The sequence below is a fragment of the Lissotriton vulgaris genome, chromosome 6 (genome assembly GCF_964263255.1).
Source record: "Lissotriton vulgaris chromosome 6, aLisVul1.2, whole genome shotgun sequence".
In the NCBI taxonomy this organism is placed as follows: domain Eukaryota; kingdom Metazoa; phylum Chordata; class Amphibia; order Caudata; family Salamandridae; genus Lissotriton; species Lissotriton vulgaris.
In genome coordinates this window covers 1,842,822,384-1,842,835,737 of record NC_141694.1, presented here as the reverse complement: position 1 = coordinate 1,842,835,737, position 13,354 = coordinate 1,842,822,384, and the positions used below count along the sequence as shown (strand labels likewise).

General features: G+C 58.6%; 1 protein-coding gene across 6 annotated transcripts in view; it reads right to left on the bottom strand.

Annotated features, from left to right (window-relative positions):
* LOC147709622 (sterile alpha motif domain-containing protein 12-like) overlaps nucleotides 1-2,726 on the bottom strand; it is a 184,053-nt gene extending 181,327 nt beyond the window's left edge. The window contains exon 1 of one of the 6 annotated variants that reach the window (XR_015296562.1): nucleotides 1,408-1,565. The gene's annotated coding sequence lies outside the window, so the exon portion shown is untranslated. Of the gene's footprint in view, nucleotides 1-1,407; nucleotides 1,789-2,665 lie in introns of those variants that run through there. The other 5 variants (XM_086925521.1, XM_086925520.1, XM_086925523.1 and 2 more) reach the window with 5 other exon arrangements.
* Between the last annotated feature and the right edge of the window lie 10,628 nt (nucleotides 2,727-13,354).

Below are 13,354 nucleotides of genomic sequence, written 5' to 3'. Positions count from 1 at the left end.
AAAACGTCATCAGCACCAGCCTAATATCTGGAATTGGATCTGGCGGGTCAAAATATTTCTTAGAGCAGCATGTGCGCACCTCCCAGGCCAATAGAATGGATCACCACTGTGTCTCTAAGTCCTGAAAGCACAGCCTGTTCCTATACAACCACTCTTCCACATCCACCTGTCCCCATTAGCCTGATTCAAACCAATTGGAGAACCATCAGTCACAAATCTCCTATAAGTGATTTGTCACCTCATACACACTCAATCCTTCAACAGTCTTTTCTTGAGAGTTCCTTCTATCGCGGTCCTCGATAAGCAACCATAATATGTTGCACCCATACAAGTTGAGGTGTAACCGCCGATCCGCGTCTCCTCATTACCACAGGAACCATGTCCACCACGTCGTCCACCACCACCACCACCATGTCCACCACGTCCACCACAACCAAAATGTCCACCACATCCACCACCACCACGTCCACCACCACCATGTCCACCACTACATCCACCACCACGATGTCCACCACCACCACGTCCACCACCACCACGTCCACCACTACCATGTCCACCACCGTACCACATCCACCCCCACGTCCACTACCACCACATCCACCACCACCACGTCCACCACCACCACCACGTCCACCACCACCACCACCCGTGACAGGCAAAGTGTCACTGGAGGGCAGGGGTAATAGGAGTGTCAATAACGGCTGAACATGGGACATTTAAGGATGCATTGGGTGCGAGAAGACGGGAATAGGGGCTAGAAGTGTTACACCAGACCCAAGATACATTTTGAAGAGGCGCAATGTTACAGGGGATCCTGTAAAAGCACTTGCAGCATCATAGCTCACATTGGTATACCTGCACAAGCCACTCACTCAAAACAAGCATTGGCATATCCAATAGGTCTCGCCTTTGGGACCTTATAAATGTTTAGCCATGCAACACTTGATATTGTTGCACCAAGGATATTGTACTGCATAACTAAACACTTATAAGGTCCCAAAGGCGAGACCTATTTGCTATGCCAATGCTTGTTTTTATTTAGCCACCAGAAACAGAAAAGAACCAGGGCCAGTCGGCCAGACCTTGTTGTCCCAGCACGCAGGGTCTTTTCCAGGGACCAGGAACTTTCTCTAAGTACATTTTGTTTTGGACAGGTATGTGCCATCCATCCTTGGGCTGGCTGGCCCGTGCTGCCTGTTGCGTCACCGGCATACAACACAGCATACGGCACAGCCCGAGGGTCAAAACACCTAATCAAAGGTGATGGTGACATAGAACGTCTTTTAGGGCACCCCTTCAAGAACACAGTTCGACCCCGGTGTAAATAAATGTGAAATGTCTAAATGCATGAGTACAGCAACGAATAAAAACCTTGCAACAACAAAACACAGGAAACGGGCCGTTTACCTGTGGAAGGAGCGGTCTCCGGTGAATCAGCCGCCCGGCCCATCCTCCCAGGAGCAATGAGGAAGAGATGAAGAAATCCAAGCCCTCGGTGAGAAAGATCCAGGCCCCTTCCTGCAGTTCAGCTCTGCTCGCAGCATGTGAGCCCGCCTAGAATGCACAGGAGTGCGCTAGCGCCCAGAAGCGGTTTCACGCGGCGCGAGGAGCTATCTGGTCTCCCCTGGCAGGTGAGGCACCAGCAGGGTGCGGTGCAACTGGAGGAAGTGCGGTGCCGCCAGGCCCTGGTACAGTGACGAAGGGAGGAAAAACCTCATAGAGTCCGCCCTGGGGGAGGAGGGCTGGCAGTTTGAACAGAGAGCGATTTATTGGTGCCGGCTGGTGTCCGCACCTCCGATATCACAAGGTCTGCATTCATCGTCTGCACCTGGCAGCACGCCCTAAAAAGTATTACCAACCCACAAATAACCTCACCCTGGTATAATCCCCCTCCTCCATCCGCCCTAGTCTGGTTGGAACTTTCATTATTACCCCTGATGGGGGTCTTTCAACTTTCTATATTTCCATTTAATGTCTTTTACTACAGTCTTTGAATGTTCTCTTTTTCCATTCTGCATCTTATCACAGTTTGTAAAGGTCTTTCTCTTCTTACATCCCCTGCCCTATCACATTGTCGGCATGTAGACCAGGGCACAAGTCCTCAAAAAAAGAGAAGTGGGGGGACGCTGACGTCACGACAGAACGTGACGTCACGAAAGGTGGCTTGCGCACCATCAGACTCATTGCCTCCCCTCGCTCACCCCTCAGCAAATGGAGCCACACATTCACTCTTTGGCCTCTATGGGGCGAGATAGAGAGGCCAAAGAGTGAATGTGTAGCTCCAGTTGCTCCAGTTATCGAGCTCCTGCTTAAATAAGTGGGTGGCGCCGTCCATCCGCGTGGCACCCCGTCTCGAGCCCTGAGTAGACCTTTTTGTAGGTGCACCACGCCGCCTCACTGTCTGACCCTATTTCGAAATTGAAAGCTAGAATTAACAGCGAGCGAGTCCCCTTCACCTCTGTACAACTGCCGTACTTTAAACTTCGGAAAGAAAGCATCGCAGGTACCCCTAAAATGAGTAATTTAAGAAGAGGCGCAGGTTACCCCTGAGTTACCCTGTGGGGCCGTGACTGTGGGTTACCGCTCGGAGTCTTGCATACCTGGGGGTTCTTCTGTGGACACGTCAGAGATACCCGCTTTATTGTAAACAATGGAGATGACTTACGGTCGCACGACGCAGCGCTGCGGGGTGTCTTCTATGCGCTTTAAATGTTACAATGGAGCTGAGAAGTGACAGGACCCCTCCCCCCTGCCCTCCACCGCCCCACCCTCTCTGCTCCCGGCTGCCGCACATTCTTGAGCCCCGGCTCGCGCCCACCCCTCCTGTGCCAGCCTGCCTCGGTACTAGGCAGCCCCATACATGTCTGGGCAGTACTGCCTCGCCCCGGGACAAGACAGGCCCCACCCACCGAGGATGGGCCGCCAGCTGTCTAAACACCGACGCGCTTCGAGGCACACGCAGCGCTACCTCCGGCAGTCGCCTGCGCGTTTACAGCCCTTTTTTCTGTCATCAAAACCTGTTATTGAAAAGGAATTGCTTCCGGGACAAATTAAACTGAAGCAACTCCTGTATTGCTGCGTCAGGTTGTATTCAACGTTTCCATAAAATAATAGCACAGCATAAAATGATGATTTATTTTATATAGCGCTTCCTAGCGCACACGTGCCGATTCTGAGACCTGTATGCCACGAGTCACGTGCCATATCTGCCAAAGCCTGGATGCAGGGCTCAAGTCTGGGTTGCAGACGGGTAGGCAGCGTCCACCCATCTCCATTCTGCCAAGAAAGTGGGCCCCACTGAAAGATGCTGAACTCGTCCCGATGTACGTTTCAGACACAGGGACACACTCTGCAGGTGGCGCGGGGACTTTCCTTTTATTTCTGATCCCAGCTGGGCCCAAAACAAAGGCCGAATTTAATGGGCCATCAGCCTCATTTTGGTGGAGTATCCTGGCTGGGAGCTATGGCCCCACACTTCGATGCAAATGTAATGGAGGGGAAACAAAGGCACACAGCTTATTTTTTCACAAATACTTGTGAGAGGCACACCTTTGACTGTGTTCCGTCCCTGTTAATGAGGGAATTGCATGCAGTGTAATAATGTCAGATGTTTTAGTCTGTCCCAGTAATTCCCCCAAATAACTATTTAAATTCCACTATTTTGTTTTATTTCTTTTATAGCGCTTCTCCTCCCAATGCGGGATGTCACAGCTCTTTACATTACACGCACACATTATACATTGGCAATAGATCAGTGCGTAAATCTTCCTCACTGAGGCCTGGCTCAACTACACTTCCACGCACGACATCGCCACAGCAATACCCGAAGCATACAAGCTTACCAACCGCATCAACAAGCCTGGCGGAGTGGGTGCCATCATATGCAAGGAATCCATCCAATGCAGTGTACCACCACCGATGATAACATCACCCCAGCCATAAAACACGTCAACTTCCGACTCCAAACAGACAGCAACACCCGCTCGCATCCGTTCTGTGGAGAATCTGAAGCTGCCCGTGTGAGGAGTGCTTTTTGCTGGAGTACCGGACCGGAGAATACCTGCCCGAATCCATTTGGGGAGACTATTGCTTGTGTGGACATCGGGCGCAGGACTGCGAGTCCCAGCAGGCAGAGCGCTCGAATCACCAGCGCACCTGCGACTCTTCCCGCCCCACCCCTCCCCTGTTGCTGATAACAGCTTGCGGCCCCCGCTTCGCGGATGCCGCTCGCAGCCGTTCTGTGGAGAATCTGAAGCTGCCCGTGTGTGGAGTACTTTTTTCTGGAGTACTGGACCGGAGAATACCCGCCCGAATCCATTTGGGGAGACTATTGCTTGTGTGGACATCGGGCGCAGGACTGCGAGTCCCAGCAGGCAGAGCGCTCGAATCACCAGCGCACCTGCGACTCTTCCCGCCCCCCCCTCCCCTGTTGCTGATAACAGCTCGCAGCCCCCGCTTCGCGGGCGCCGCTCGCAGCCGTTCTGTGGAGAATCTGAAGCTGCCCGTGTGAGGAGTGCTTTTTTCTGGAGTACCGGAACGGAGAATACCTGCCCGAATCCATTTGGGGAGACTATTGCTTGTGTGGACATTGGGCGCGGGACTGCAAGTCCCAGCATGCACAGCGCTCAAATCACCAGCGCACCTGCGACTCTTCCCGCCCCACCCCTCCCCTGTTGCTGATAACGGCTTGCGGCCCCCGCTTTGCGGGCGCCGCTCGCAGCCGTTCTGTGGAGAATCTGAAGCTGCCCGTGTGAGGAGTGCTTTTTTCTGGAGTACCGGACCGGAGAATACCTGCCCGAATCCATTTGGGGAGACTATTGCTTGTGTGGACATCGGGCGCGGGACTGCGAGTCCCAGCAGGCACAGCGCTCGAATCACCAGCGCACCTGAGACTCTTCCCACCCCACCCCTCCCCTGTTGCTGATAATGGCTCGCGGCCCCCGCTTCGCGGGCGCCGCTCGCAGCCGTTCTGTGGAGAATCTGAAGCTGCCCGTGCGAGGAGTGCTTTTTGCTGAAGTACCGGACCGGAGAATACCTGCCCGAATCCATTTGGGGAGACTATTGCTTGTGTGGACATTGGGCGCGGGACTGCGAGTCCCAGAAGGCAGAGCGCTCGAATCACCAGCACACCTGCGACTCTTCCCGCCCCACCCCTCCCCTGTTGCTGACTCGCGGCCCCCACCTCGCGGGCTCCGCTTGCAGCCGTTCTGTGGAGAATGTGAAGCTGCCCGTGCGAGGAGTGCTTTTTGCTGGACTACCAGACCGGAGAATACCTGCCCGAATCCATTTGGGGAGACTATTGCTTGTGTGGACATCGGGCGCGGGACTGCGAGTCCCAGCAGGCACAGCGCTCGAATCACCAGCGCACCTGAGACTCTTCCCACCCCACCCCTCCCTTGTTGCTGATAACGGCTCGCGGCCCCCGCTTCGCGGGCGCCGCTCGCAGCCGTTCTGTGGAGAATCTGAAGCTGCCCGTGCGAGGAGTGCTTTTTGCTGAAGTACCGGACCGGAGAATACCTGCCCGAATCCATTTGGGGAGACCATTGCTTGTGTGGACATCGGGCGCGGGACTGCGAGTCCCAGCAGGCACAGCGCTCGAATCACCAGCGCACCTGAGACTCTTCCCACCCCACCCCTCCCCTGTTGCTGATAACGGCTCGCGGCCCCCGCTTCGCGGGCGCCGCTCGCAGCCGTTCTGTGGAGAATCTGAAGCTGCCCGTGCGAGGAGTGCTTTTTGCTGAAGTACCGGACCGGAGAATACCTGCCCGAATCCATTTGGGGAGACTATTGCTTGTGTGGACATTGGGCGCGGGACTGCGAGTCCCAGAAGGCAGAGCGCTCGAATCACCAGCGCACCTGCGACTCTTCCCGCCCCACCCCTCCCCTGTTGCTGACTCGCGGCCCCCACCTCGCGGGCTCCGCTTGCAGCCGTTCTGTGGAGAATGTGAAGCTGCCCGTGCGAGGAGTGCTTTTTGCTGGAGTACCGGACCGGAGAATACCCGCCCGAATCCATTTGGGGAGACTATTGCTTGTGTGGACATCGGGCGCAGGACTGCGAGTCCCAGCAGGCAGAGCGCTCGAATCACCAGCGCACCTGCGACTCTTCCCGCCCCACCCCTCCCCTGTTGCTGATAACAGCTCGCGGCCCCCCCTTCGCGGGCGCCGCTCGCAGCCATTCTGTGGAGAATCTGAAGCTGCCCGTGTGAGGAGTGCTTTTTGCTGGAGTACCGGACCGGAGAATACCTGCCCGAATCCATTTGGGGAGACTATTGCTTGTGTGGACATTGGACGCGGGACTGCGAGTCCCAGCAGGCAGTGCGCTCGAATCACCAGCACACCTGCGACTCACCCCACCCCACCCCTCCCCTGTTGCTGATAACAGCTCGCGGCCCCTGCTTTGCGGGCGCCGCTCGCAGCCGTTCTCTGGAGAATCTGAAGCTGCCCGTGTGAGGAGTGCTTTTTGCTGGAGTACCGGACCGGAGAATACCTGCCCGAATCCATTTGGGGAGACTATTGCTTGTGTGGACATTGGACGCGGGACTGCGAGTCCCAGCAGGCACAGCGCTAGAATCACCAGCGCACCTGCGACTCTTCCCGCCCCACCCCTCCCCTGTTGCTGATAACGGCTTGCGGCCCCCGCTTTGCGGGCGCCGCTCGCAGCCGTTCTGTGGAGAATCTGAAGCTGCCCGTGTGAGGAGGGCTTTTTTCTGGAGTACCGGACCGGAGAATACCTGCCCGAATCCATTTGGGGAGACTATTGCTTGTGTGGACATCGGGCACGGGACTGCGAGTCACAGCAGGCACAGCGCTTGAATCACCAGCGCACCTGCGACTCTTCCCGCCCCACCCCTCCCCTGTTGCTGACTCGCGGCCCCCACCTCGCGGGCTCCGCTTGCAGCCGTTCTGTGGAGAATGTGAAGCTGCCCGTGCGAGGAGTGCTTTTTGCTGGACTACCAGACCGGAGAATACTTGCCCGAATCCATTTGGTGAGACTATTGCTTGTGCGGACATTAGGCGCGGGACTGCGAGTCCCAGCAGGCAGAGCGCTCGAATCACCAGCGCACCTGCGACTCTTCCCGCCCCACCCCTCCCCTGTTGCTGATAACACCTTGCGGCCCCCGCTTCGCGGATGCCGCTCGCAGCCGTTCTGTGGAGAATCTGAAGCTGCCCGTGTGTGGAGTACTTTTTTCTGGAGTACCGGACCGGAGAATACCCGCCCGAATCCATTTGGGGAGACTATTGCTTGTGTGGACATCGGGCGCAGGACTGCGAGTCCCAGCAGGCAGAGCGCTCGAATCACCAGCGCACCTGCGACTCTTCCCGCCCCCCCCTCCCCTGTTGCTGATAACAGCTCGCGGCCCCCGCTTCGCGGGCGCCGCTCGCAGCCGTTCTGTGGAGAATCTGAAGCTGCCCGTGTGAGGAGTGCTTTTTTCTGGAGTACCGGACCGGAGAATGCCTGCCCGAATCCATTTGGGGAGACTATTGCTTGTGTGGACATTGGGCGCGGGACTGCAAGTCCCAGCATGCACAGCGCTCAAATCACCAGCGCACCTGCGACTCTTCCCGCCCCACCCCTCCCCTGTTGCTGATAACGGCTTGCGGCCCCCGCTTTGCGGGCGCCGCTCGCAGCCGTTCTGTGGAGAATCTGAAGCTGCCCGTGTGAGGAGTGCTTTTTTCTGGAGTACCTGACCGGAGAATACCTGCCCGAATCCATTTGGGGAGACTATTGCTTGTGTGGACATCGGGCGCGGGACTGCGAGTCCCAGCAGGCACAGCGCTCGAATCACCAGCGCACCTGAGACTCTTCCCACCCCACCCCTCCCCTGTTGCTGATAACGGCTCGCGGCCCCCGCTTCGCGGGCGCCGCTCGCAGCCGTTCAGTGGAGAATCTGAAGCTGCCCGTGCGAGGAGTGCTTTTTGCTGAAGTACCGGACCGGAGAATACCTGCCCGAATCCATTTGGGGAGACTATTGCTTGTGTGGACATTGGGCGCGGGACTGCGAGTCCCAGAAGGCAGAGCGCTCGAATCACCAGCGCACCTGCGACTCTTCCCGCCCCACCCCTCCCCTGTTGCTGACTCGCGGCCCCCACCTCGCGGGCTCCGCTTGCAGCCGTTCTGTGGAGAATGTGAAGCTGCCCGTGCGAGGAGTGCTTTTTGCTGGACTACCAGACCGGAAAATACCTGCCCGAATCCATTTGGGGAGACTATTGCTTGTGTGGACATCGGGCGCGGGACTGCGAGTCCCAGCAGGCACAGCGCTCGAATCACCAGCGCACCTGAGACTCTTCCCACCCCACCCCTCCCTTGTTGCTGATAACGGCTCGCGGCCCCCGCTTCGCGGGCGCCGCTCGCAGCCGTTCTGTGGAGAATCTGAAGCTGCCCGTGCGAGGAGTGCTTTTTGCTGAAGTACCGGACCGGAGAATACCTGCCCGAATCCATTTGGGGAGACTATTGCTTGTGTGGACATTGGGCGCGGGACTGCGAGTCCCAGCAGGCAGAGCGCTCGAATCACCAGCACACCTGCGACTCTTCCCGCCCCACCCCTCCCCTGTTGCTGACTTGCGGCCCCCACCTCGCGGGCTCCGCTTGCAGCCGTTCTGTGGAGAATGTGAAGCTGCCCGTGCGAGGAGTACTTTTTTCTGGAGTACCGGACCGGAGAATACCCGCCCGAATCCATTTGGGGAGACTATTGCTTGTGTGGACATCGGGCGCAGGACTGCGAGTCCCAGCAGGCAGAGCGCTCGAATCACCAGCGCACCTGCGACTCTTCCCGCCCCACCCCTCCCCTGTTGCTGATAACAGCTCGCGGCCCTCCCTTCGCGGGCGCCGCTCGCAGCCATTCTGTGGAGAATCTGAAGCTGCCCGTGTGAGGAGTGCTTTTTGCTGGAGTACCGGACCGGAGAATACCTGCCCGAATCCATTTGGGGAGACTATTGCTTGTGTGGACATTGGATGCGGGACTGCGAGTCCCAGCAGGCAGTGCGCTCGAATCACCAGCACACCTGTGACTCACCCCACCCCACCCCTCCCCTGTTGCTGATAACAGCTCGCGGCCCCCGCTTCGCGGGCGCCGCTCGCAGCCGTTCTGTGGAGAATCTGAAGCTGCCTGTGTGAGGAGTGCTTTTTTCTGGAGTACCGGACCGGAGAATACCTGCCCGAATCCATTTGGGGAGACTATTGCTTGTGTGGACATCGGGCGCAGGACTGCGAGTCCCAGCAGGCACAGCGCTCGAATCACCAGCGCACCTGAGACTCTTCCCACCCCACCCCTCCCCTGTTGCTGATAACGGCTCGCGGGTGCCGCTCGCAGACGTTCTGTGGAGAATCTGAAGCTGCCCGTGTGAGGAGTGCTTTTTGCTGAAGTACCGGAGAATACCTGCCCAAATCCATTTGGGGAGACTATTGCTTGTGTGGACATTGGGCGCGGGACTGCGAGTCCCAGCAGGCAGAGCGCTCGATTCACCAGCGCACCTGCGACTCTTCCCGCCCCACCCCTCCCCTGTTGCTGATAACAGCTTGCGGCCCCCGCTTCGCGGGCGCCGCTCGCAGCCGTTCTGTGGAGAATCTGAAGCTGCCCGTGTGAGGAGTGCTTTTTTCTGGAGAACCAGACCGGAGAATACCTGCCCGAATCCATTTGGGGAGACTATTGCTTGTGTGGACATTGGACGCGGGACTGCGAGTCCCAGCAGGCACAGCGCTCGAATCACCAGCGCACCTGCGACTCTTCCCGCCCCACCCCTCCCCTGTTGCTGATAACAGCTCGCGGCCGTTCTGTGGAGAATCTGAAGCTGCCCATGTGAGGAGTGCTTTTTTCTGGAGTACCGGACCGGAGAATACCTGCCCGAATCCATTTTGGGGGACTATTGCTTGTGTGGACATTGGGCGCGGGACTGCGAGTCCCAGCAGGCAGAGCGCTCGTATCACCAGCACACCTGCGACTCTTCCCGCCCCACCCCTCCCCTGTTGCTAATAACAGCTCACTGCCCCCGCTTTGCGGGCGCGGCTTGCAGCCGTTCTGTGGAGTATCTGAAGCTGCCCATGCGAGGAGTGCTTTTTGCTGGAGTACCGGACCGGAGAATACCTGCCGAATCCATTTGGGGAGACTATTGCTTGTGTGGACATTGGACGCGGGACTGCGAGTCCCAGCAGGCACAGCGCTCGAATCACCAGCGCACCTGCGACTCTTCCCGCCCCACCCCTCCCCTGTTGCTGATAACAGCTTGCGGCCCCCGCTTCGCGGGCGCCGCTCGCAGCCGTTCTGTGGAGAATCTGAAGCTGCCCGTGTGAGGAGTGCTTTTTTCTGGAGAACCAGGCCGGAGAATACCTGCCCGAATCCATTTGGGGAGACTATTGCTTGTGTGGACATCAGGCGCGGGACTGCGAGTCCCAGCAGGCACAGTGCTCGAATCACCAGCGCACCTGCGACTCTTCCCGCCCCACCCCTCCCCTGTTGCTGACTCACGGCCCCCGCTTTGCGGGCGCTGCTCGCAGCCGTTCTGTGGAGAATCTGAAGCTGCCCGTGTGAGGAGTGCTTTTTGCTGGAGTACCGGACCGGAGAATACCTGCCCAAATCCATTTGGGGAGACTATTGCTTGTGTGGACATCGGGCGCGGGACTGCGAGTCCCAGCAGGCAGAGCGCTCGAATCACCAGCGCACCTGCGACTCTTCCCGCCCCCCCTCCCCTGTTGCTGATAACAGCTCGCGGCCCCCGCTTCGCGGGCGCCGCTCGCAGCCGTTCTGTGGAGAATCTGAAGCTGCCTGTGTGAGGAGTGCTTTTTTCTGGAGTACCGGACCGGAGAATACCTGCCCGAATCCATTTGGGGAGACTATTGCTTGTGTGGACATCGGGCGCGGGACTGCGAGTCCCAGCAGGCACAGCGCTCGAATCACCAGCGCACCTGAGACTCTTCCCACCCCACCCCTCCCCTGTTGCTGATAACGGCTCGCGGGTGCCGCTCGCAGACGTTCTGTGGAGAATCTGAAGCTGCCCGTGTGAGGAGTGCTTTTTGCTGAAGTACCGGAGAATACCTGCCCAAATCCATTTGGGGAGACTATTGCTTGTGTGGACATTGGGCGCGGGACTGCGAGTCCCAGCAGGCAGAGCGCTCGAATCACCAGCGCACCTGCGACTCTTCCCGCCCCACCCCTCCCCTGTTGCTGATAACAGCTTGCGGCCCCCGCTTCGCGGGCGCCGCTCGCAGCCGTTCTGTGGAGAATCTGAAGCTGCCCGTGTGAGGAGTGCTTTTTTCTGGAGAACCAGACCGGAGAATACCTGCCCGAATCCATTTGGGGAGACTATTGCTTGTGTGGACATTGGACGCGGGACTGCGAGTCCCAGCAGGCACAGCGCTCGAATCACCAGCGCACCTGCGACTCTTCCCGCCCCACCCCTCCCCTGTTGCTGATAACAGCTCGCGGCCGTTCTGTGGAGAATCTGAAGCTGCCCGTGTGAGGAGTGCTTTTTTCTGGAGTACCGGACCGGAGAATACCTGCCCGAATCCATTTTGGGGGACTATTGCTTGTGTGGACATTGGGCGCGGGACTGCGAGTCCCAGCAGGCAGAGCGCTCGTATCACCAGCACACCTGTGACTCTTCCCGCCCCACCCCTCCCCTGTTGCTAATAACAGCTCACTGCCCCCGCTTTGCGGGCGCGGCTTGCAGCCGTTCTGTGGAGTATCTGAAGCTGCCCATGCGAGGAGTGCTTTTTGCTGGAGTACCGGACCGGAGAATACCTGCCCGAATCCATTTGGGGAGACTATTGCTTGTGTGGACATTGGGAGCGGGACTGCGAGTCCCAGCAGGCAGAGCACTCGAATCACCAGCGCACCTGCGACTCTTCCCGCCCCACCCCTCCCCTGTTGCTGACTCGCGGCCCCGCTTCGCGGGCGCCGCTCGCAGCCGTTCTGTGGAGAATCTGAAGCTGCCCGTGTGAGGAGTGCTTTTTTCTGGAGTACCGGACCGGAGAATACCTGCCCGAATCCATTTGGGGAGACTATTGCTTGTGTGGACATTGGGAGCGGGACTGCGAGTCCCAGCAGGCAGAGCACTCGAATCACCAGCGCACCTGCGACTCTTCCCGCCCCACCCCTCCCCTGTTGCTGACTCGCGGCCCCGCTTCGCGGGCGCCGCTCGCAGCCGTTCTGTGGAGAATCTGAAGCTGCCCGTGTGAGGAGTGCTTTTTTCTGGAGTACCGGACCGGAGAATACCTGCCCGAATACATTTGGGGAGACTATTGCTTGTGTGGACATTGGGCGCGGGACTGCGAGTCCCAGCAGGCACAGCGCTCGAATCACCAGCGCACCTGCGACTCTTCCTGCCCCACCCCTCCCCTTTTGCTGATAACTGCTCGCGGCCCCCGCTTCCCGGGCGCCGCTCGCATCCGTTCTGTGGAGAATCTGAAGCTGCCCGTGTGAGGAGTGCTTTTTGCTGGAGTACCGGACCAGAGAATACCTGCCCGAATCCATTTGGGGAGACTATTGCTTGTCTGGACATTGGGCGCGGGACTGCGAGTCCCAGCAGGCAGAGCGCTCGAATCACCAGCGCACCTGCGACTCTTCCCGCCCCCCCCCCCTCCTCTGTTGCTGATAACAGCTCGCGGCCCCCGCATCGCGGGCGCCGCTCGCAGCCGTTCTGTGGAGAATCTGAAACTGCCCGTGTGAGGAGTGCTTTTTGCTGGAGTTCCGGACCGGAGAATACCTGCCTGAATCCATTTGGGGAGACAATTGCTTGTGTGGACATTGGGCACGGGACTGCGAGTCCCAGCAGGCACAGCGCTCAAATCACCAGCGCACCTGCGACTCTTCCCGCCCCACCCCTCCCCTGTTGCTGATAACAGCTCGCGGCCCCCGCTTCGCGGGCGCCTCTCGCAGCCGTTCTGTGGAGAATCTGAAGCTGCCCGTGTGAGGAGTGCTTTTTGCTGGAGTACCGGACCGGAGAATACCTGCCCGAATCCATTTGGGGAGACTATTGCTTGTGTGAACATTGCGTGCGGGACTGCGAGTACCAGCAGGCAGAGCGCTCGAATCACCAGCGCACCTGCGACTCTTCCCGCCCCACCCCTCCCCTGTTGCTGATAACAGCTCGCGGCCGTTCTGTGGAGAATCTGAAGCTGCCCGTGTGAGGAGTGCTTTTTTCTGGAGTACCGGACCGGAGAATACCTGCCCGAATCCATTTGGGGGGACTATTGCTTGTGTGGACATTGGGCGCGGGACTGCGAGTCCCAGCAGGCAGAGCGCTCGTATCACCAGCACACCTGCGACTCTTCCCGCCCCACCCCTCCCCTGTTGCTAATAACAGCTCACTGCCCCCGCTTTGCGGGCGCGGCTTGCAGCCGTTCTGTGGAGTATCTGAA